The sequence below is a fragment of the Fukomys damarensis genome, unplaced genomic scaffold (assembly GCF_012274545.1).
Source record: "Fukomys damarensis isolate Sample0158 unplaced genomic scaffold, DMR_v1.0_HiC HiC_scaffold_23, whole genome shotgun sequence".
NCBI classification, from domain to species: domain Eukaryota; kingdom Metazoa; phylum Chordata; class Mammalia; order Rodentia; family Bathyergidae; genus Fukomys; species Fukomys damarensis.
The window spans coordinates 29719860-29728090 of NW_022900935.1; the positions used below are offsets into that span (position 1 = coordinate 29719860).

Genomic DNA, 8231 nt, shown 5'->3' on the forward strand with positions numbered 1-8231 from the left:
TAAATTGATTTTTCATGTCTGTTAGTATTTGTTTTATATAGTTGGGTGCACTAGTGTTTGGGGCATATATATTTATGATTGTCATCTCTGCCTCTTGGATTGTTCCCTTTACAAGATGTAGTTAGTGTCTTTCCTTGTCTCTCTCAATCAGTGTTGGTTTGAAATCCACTTGATCTGCAAAGACGATAGCCACTCCTGCTTTTTTTCGGGTTCTTGTCATGGAGTATTGTTTTCCCCCCTTTAACTTTCAGTCTATGAGTTTCTTTTTGAATAAAGTGTTTTTCTACTATGCAGCATATTGTTGGATCTTGCTTCTTGTCCCATTCTGCCAGCCTGTTTCTTTTGATTGGTGAATTGAGATCACTAAGATTTATGGTTATAACTGATAGGTATTGACTTATCCTTGTCATGACTTTTTCTTTCTTTTCTTTTTTTTTTTTTTTTGGCATTCTCCCTCTTTGAGTTTAATATCTTGTCATAAATTCTGCTGGGCTTCATGGGGTTGTGATCCTCATTAACTTTTCCTAGGGTATAGCTTAAAATTTTTTGGAGTGCTGGTTTGGTATTCATGAAGTTCCTTACATTCGCTTTGTTCTGAACGTATCTTATTTATCCATCAATTTTGAAAGATAGTTTTGCAGGGTACATCAGTCTGGGTTGGAGGCTGTTTTCCTTTAGGGCTTGAAATATTTCACTCCAGGCTTTTCTTGCCTTGAGGGTTTGTGTTGAGAAGTCTCCTGTGATTCTGATGGACTTTCCTTTGCTTGTGATTTGTTTCTTTTCTCTAACTGCTTATAGGATTTTGTTCTTCTACTGGGTTTCTGGAATAGTAACTATTATATGCCCATGTGTAGAATTTTTTTTATCACAGCTAGTTGGATTCCTGTATGTCTCACTTATCTGTATGTCAAGTTCTCTTCCCTTGTTTGGGAAGTTTTCTGCCCTTACTTCTGTAAACAGTTTTTTTAATGTTGTCTGCACTTTCTCGTGTTTCTTCATTGACTCTGATCAATCTTATGGTATTCTTCTTTGCATCATCTAGCAGTTGCTGGATAGATTTCTTATGGTCCCTTACTATTTGTAAGAAAGTTTTCTTTGCCTGGTCACTAATTGCAATCCTATCTTCTATATCTGAAATTCTAATCCTATCATTGGCTTATTCTGCTGCATAAACTTTCAATGGAGTTTTTAATCTCCTGGATATCTGTTTGCATCTGTTTTATGGATTCCATTTGGTTCCTATGTTGAGATTCTATCATGTTCCTCAGCTCCTCTATTTTTTAATCTGTGTCTGCTCTACTTTTAGTAATCATGTCTTTCACTATGGGCACAATCTCTGCTGTTATCTGAGAAATTATTTCTGATTTCATTTTCTTCAGATCCTCTTTCATGGGCAGTTCAGGGAGTCTAGATGGTTGAGTAACAGATTGTTCCATCTTGTTTCCCTTTGGGGTTGCCTTAGGTGATCTTGAAGTCTGGTTTTGGGACTTGTTTACATGTCTTCTCATTCCATAAGATATAGCCTGCTGTGCCTTTGTTGAGGAAATTTTTTGCTCACCCAGTGCTCTTTCATTCTCAGCAAGCCACCAAGCGGCCTTTTGTCTGCTGCTCACCAGTAAACCCATTCATGGGTTCAGAATGGTGGCCTTCTGGGTCCCTGGGCTGACCTGTTGATTGGGCTGGCTTCTGGCTGGGGCCTGCACACCCGGGATGGTATCTAAATGTACCTTTTGATGGGTCCTCTATGTACCTGTTGTCTGGGAGGGCCTTTGGCTGGGGGCTGTGCACCCCAGTTCCTGTTCTGAGCAGGCTTCTGGCTAGTGTGTCTGCACACTCATCAGTGGTATTGGGGTGAGCCTCTGGCTGTGGCTTGTGACCCTCTGTAGTCCTTTTCTGGGTTGGCCTTTGGCTTGGGCAGGTCTGCCTGAGCCTTTTGAGTTGGGTCAAGCCCTGGCTGGGATCTACCTGCAGTAGTGTTGCTCTGGAACATACCTCTGCTCCCTGGGATCTGTGCACACTCATTGATGCTATGGGGCAGGCCTCTGGCTCTCTTATTGATTTACCCATTTCTTCTCCTTTTCCCCTTTCCCTTCCTCCACCCTGGACACCCCAGACTAACCACAAGTAGAAATATAATATAGTCTATAAGAAGTGTTGTTAAAAGGGTAATATTATAAAAAACAAGTTTAAATGTTCATCATCTATGTATGGTTGGATCTGTTGATGCTGTGATAGCCAGTAGAAATTCTCTCTTTACAACATGTTGACTGGGTCCAACACAATTAAACTGAATACACTGGAGTGGGAGACATTATCCTTTGACAAAGCCCAAGTCATGTAACTGGAAAATAGAACCTAACTAAGGAGATGTTCACACCAACAATAAAGTTTCTACTCAATTTCACTGCAATCCTCAGCATATACACACACATGTGTATATACACAATAGAATGAAGAAAAAACAAGGCAACAAAAGGTCTTCTAAAACTCCCAACTTCCCCAAAGCAGAGTCAAGAGGCACCAATGGAGAAGAAAACATGCCAAAACTGGATGAGTTGTATAGAATGATCAAAGAGGAAGCAAAGAAATTGGTTAAGCTCAAAGGTATTTTAACAAAACAGATAGTGGAATTAATAAGCAAACTGAACAATGCATTTAAACAAGAGAGATTAAAATTTAGAAGAGCTAATCAAAACCATTGAAAACATGAATGACAAATTTACAATAAAAAAAAAGAGTTCATGAAAAGATGTCAAACAGAAATCCTGAAAATAAAGTATTATATTGAATATTTGAGCAGCAGAAGCAACAATGGGAGGACATAGTGTCAGATCTAGAGGACAGAAAAACACACAAGCCAGGTTGGTGGTTCATGCCTGTAATCCCAGCACTAGGGAGGTTGAGGCAGGAGTATCACTGTGATCACTGTGAGTTCAAGGCTAGCCTGGGTTCAAGGACAACCCAAACTTCCCAGTGAGATCCTGTTTTAAAAAACAAGCAAACAAACAAATATATATATATAGATAGATAGATAGATAGATAGATAGATAGAAACAGTTCACACAAGACTCTATACTCAGAGATACCTTAATAATGACAGAATGTTGAAAATTGATCCAACAGCCATAACATCACAATAAGAAGACTAGTCTAAGACCAGTTTCGGTTACAGAAAAATCAGAGAACAAAACATGTGGAATGAAAAAATTGTTTAAGAAACTGTAGCAGGAAACTTTCCAGGTATGGGGAAAGAACTCAGTGTAAAGGTAAGTGAGGCATACAGAAATCCAAATAATTATTAAGAGAGAAAAAACTCCCCAAAACACATCATAGTCAAATTCCCAGAAGTACAACATGAAGATAGAATTTTAAAAGTTTTCAGAGAAAATTTTAAAAATCACTTATAAATATAAACCCACTAGGTTCACAGCAGACTTCTCAACACAAACAGTAAAGGCCAGGGGAGCTTGCAATAATATGTTTCAAGCACTAAGAGTAAACAACTTTTAACCCAGACTAATACATCCTGTAAAACTATCTTTCAGAATTGATGGACAACCAAGAATGGTGGTGCATGCCTATAATCCTAGCACTTGAGAGGCTGAGACAGGAGGATTTCTCCAAGTCTGAGGTCAGCCTGAGCTACATAATGAGTCTAAGACCCACCTGAACTACCTAGTGAGACCCTATCTCAAAAAAAAAAAAAGAATTAATAGATATCTACACAGTAGATTTTAAATGCCTAATGTGTTGATGCATGCCTGTAATCCTAGCACGCAGGAGGGTGAGGCAAGAGGATGGCCATGACATAAATTCAAAACCAGCCTAGGTGACATAGCAAGACCATATCCCCAAAAAAATTTCACTAAAAAACCCCTAGAATTAATGACCAAATGAGCAATGTAGCAAAATACAAAATCAACATACAAAAATTAGTTGTGTTCCTGTATAGCAACTATGAACTCACTGAGAAATTAGGAAAATAATACCATTCTCAATAGCATCAAGAAAAATTAAATACATAGAAATTAATTTAACAAGAAAATGTGGTTAAGCTGGGCGTGGTGGCTTGCGCCTGTAATCCCATCAGTCGGGAGGCTGAGGCAGGAGGATCACTGTGAGTTCAAGACCAGCCTGGGCTACATAGTGAGTTCCAGGTCAGTCTCAACTACATAGTGAGACCCTGACTCAAAAAAACAAAAAAACAAAAAATCTTCTCAATGATGAATGCAACTGCACTGTATACCTAAAATGTACCAATAAACTCAATGAGAAAAAAAAGAAAAGAAAAGAAAAAAAAAGAAATGTAGAACTCTGTAAAAGGAGACCAAAGAAAATTTCAGAAAATAGAAAGATATCCCTTTCTCTTGAGTAGGCCAAACCAATATTGTCAAGGTGGTCATACTCCCAAAACTAATATATAGATTAATGTAATTCCAATAAAAATATCAAGAGCATTCCTCACAAACCTAAAAAATAACAGTCCCAAAATCCATATGGAACCAGAAGAGATGCAGAATAGCACAAGCAACCCTGGGCAAGAAGAGCAAAATAGGAGGCATCACAGTCCTGTATTTCACGTTGTTTTATAAAGCTACAGAGATTAAATACAGTGTAGTACTGTGGGACCAAATGCACTTTTCTACATTGCTGGTGGGAATGTAAAGTACTAGTACAATCACTATGGAAATCAGAATGGAGTTTCCTCAAAAAATTAAAAATAGAAAAAAAAACCCTAAAAATAGAAATTCCATTCAACTCAGTTATTCCCCTGCAAGGTATCTTACCAAAAGACTTCAAGAAATCATGCTAGAGTGATACATGCATACCTATGTTTATAGCATCACAATTCATAATAGCTAAATCTTGGAAGCAAGCTATACGTCCATCAAAGGATGAATGGATAAAGAAAATGTGTGTGTGCGTGTCTATGTGTGTGTGTGTGTGTGTATGTGTGTGTGTGTTTTAGAAAAGTCATTCTGACCCTTTTATTGCTGAAATTAAAAAAATAAAATATACTTAAATACAATAGTGAACACAAAGGGCAAAACAGAAACATTAAATTTAATGTTGAATTTAGCAGTGAGCTGAATGTCTGGGTCTCCAGATTGGTTTCAAACCCAAAACAACTTTGAAATTGGATATGTTTACAGTTAACAGCAATTGGCTGATAGGTGAAAGAATGGTCAAACTTGTTACAGTTGAACTTCCAGGAAAATTCTCTCCTCAAGAACATCCTTTATTTATTGTTCCAATTCACTATTCAGTCTGGCCAAAACTTTGTCTGTCTCATGGTTGTAGGTTGTCTCTACTGATGCCTGAATAGCTTTTTTGTCTTTCCCAACAGATCTGGGAATAGAAGGCTGTGATGAAAGAAAAACAGCTAAAGACACCTGTCTTTTGTGTATGTTCATCAACATCTGGCCTTCACTCATCTTCTGATTTTTAGTCTTCTTTGAACAAGTTAGCCGTTGTGCCTTTGCTCACTAGGCAAGAGCACTAGCAGCTGTCTTTTCTTCAGTTTTACTATTTGTATTGGAAACTTGGAGAAAACTTGCAGGATCAGAAGCTTTTTCACCTGGCAAGACCTCTGTGTGTTTCTCTGCTTCATCATCTTGTTCTTCATTTACATTTGATACAGCAAATACTTCAAACTGGCTGAAATGTGCAAAATATGGTTGTTCTTGTATCTACTGAGGTGAGGTACTAGTGTGAATTATTAGGCCATCAGCATCCACTGGGTGATGACCAAAGGGACTAGGAGCCTGTGAGAGCTGTGGTCTTGAGGGCACTGCAGGAGAATGGACAGCAACTCCACCCTATTGTCCAGTGGTGACTGTAAAGGTCCGATTCATATCTAAAGACGATGATCTAGAATGAGAGAGCTGTGGCCTTGAATGGGGAGGTAGTGGTGCAGTGTTATCAGGCAATGTTCCAGAATGAGACCTTTGGTGATTTACATTGCCCTGATCTGCTCTGGGTCAGAAGTAAAAAGTCTGAGCTACCATAACTATCCACAATATTTCCAGAAGCAAATTTACTGCTGAATTTATCTTATTTTCTTCTGAAAAGTCAGATGGTTTCAGCTAGTGCAATTAGTGTGATCACTGCCAGTTCTTTTAAGTTCCGTTGTCTATATATGGATCTTGGTAGGGGTCATATGCATGGGAACTGCATGAATGATAGTGGTATCAGGATTAGCTGGTGCAATATGAGAATCAAATTGGGCCAGAGTTTGTGAGCTTGAAGAGCACTCACTAAATGCCTCCCACTGCTCGCTGCTCTGACTGAGTTCAGGCTAAGTCTGGTTCAGTGAAGGCATTGACGGGGATTTGCTTGGAGGAGCTTCAGCAGGAGAACCCTAATAACCTACCTCACTTGGCTGATATCCAACATCTGCTGCATCTTCCAAATCAATTAGTTTGGACATTAAACTTTTAGGGAGCTTTTCTGGTAGGTCATGGCCATTCTTCTGAGCAATCACCAGATGAAAGGCAGCACAAAACTCATCCAGTGTCAGTGCCCCGTCTTTATCAAAGTCTGAGAGCTCCCAAATATGAGAGTTCAAAATAGGAAATTCTGATTTTGTAAAAACTCTTTAGCTGCTGATACTGGAATTGATCTGTTTAGATCAGGCCAAATGGTTTTAAACTGATTTATATAATACCATCTTTATTCACCTGTTATTTTCCAGGGGTAATCACAATTACCGGATTGTCTACAAATTTCATTGGCATTTATAGCTGAGGCTACAGTTTGTCCTGTTGTCTGGTCCCAGTTTTCTTGAGGTGCAGGTGGAGACCCTCAGAATACTCCCTTAAAATGATTATATGTTTCATCAGCATAAACCTTCTTACTACATTTATGGTGACCTGCAATGGCAACAGCTTCAAATACTACTAGTAATTATTTGATTAATTATAAACAATAGCTAAGTATTAACTGTAGCAATTTCAATCTACTTTAAAATATGAGTCTTTAAAAAATAATTACTTTCTGTAAGTTTGATATTTTTCTTTGTTAAAGACTGTCTTATGGGTGTAGCTTGGTGGGAGAGCATTTGCCTAGCATGCACAAGGCCCTGTGTTCAATCTCCAGCTCTACACACAAAACAAGATCCAGCTACTAGAACTCCCATAACAAAATACCACGGATGTAGTGACTTAAACAATAGACATCTATTTTCTCATGTTCTGGAGGCTGGATGTCTGAGATCAGAGTACTAGTACAGTCAGTTTCTGGTGAATGCTCTCTTCCATGCTTGCAGATGGCTACCTTCCATCCCCTCACATGGTGGAGAGAGAAATAAAGCAAGCTTTCTGTCTCTTCTAACAGAGGTGGCAAACCCACTAATGAGAGCTCCTCAAGACCTTATCTACCCCTAATCACTTCTCCAAAGCCCCAGCTCCAAATATCATCATACTGGGGAGTTAGAACTTCAACATACAACTTTGGGGACAACTCAGTTCACTCCATAGCAAAGACCTTGTACATACCTAAGTTAACTTACTCTAGTTAATGGGAATCCATGTGGCTATTATTTTTAATCCTGTCATTAAAGACCAAGCAGGAAATCATTAAAAACATATCCACTGATTTGTAAAGTAAGAAAGATGCAAATTATATCGGTTAGGAATTTGAATATCACTTCATTGCTTAACATGCCCTATGCAGCAATTTATATTTCAGAAGATAAAAAATTTTGATGCAAAAATGGAGTAATTAGAACATTTGCAATGTATGTGTTGTTGTAGCAGCATGAAAATTTGATGGTAATTTGTTATATATTGGTGTGCTTGATACTTTTCTCCCTTTTTATTCTCAAATTTCCATGCTAGCATGTTAACCATGGCACCATCTTGTGGATATTTCATCACATAGCTGGGCTGTAAAAACACATGGAAGCAACTGTACATGAAAGTCATTTATGAAAAAAAATGACAGTTTTAAATTAAGTTTACATTAATAAAATGTTGGCAAATAATCTTCCCTACTCGCTTTTAAAGGACTTCATTATATACATAAAGTATGAACTCCAGCATGGTTATGTTTTCTTTTAAAAAATATTTCCTGTATTAACTGTTTAGTTAAAATTTCAAACTGGCCAATTGGTGCTAAAACATCAAAAATATATTTTAGTCTGATATAGTTTAGTGTGTATAGTGTACATACATTTATATGCAAAAATATGTATGTGTGATGTTGCTTTTTTTTTTTTTTTTTTTTTTTTC

The 8231-nt window shown here is 37.8% G+C and overlaps 1 pseudogene; it reads right to left on the reverse strand.

The window, feature by feature from the left end:
* Nucleotides 1-5153: 5153 nt before the first annotated feature.
* Nucleotides 5154-8231, reverse strand: part of LOC104852637 — a 7676-nt pseudogene continuing 4598 nt past the window's right edge.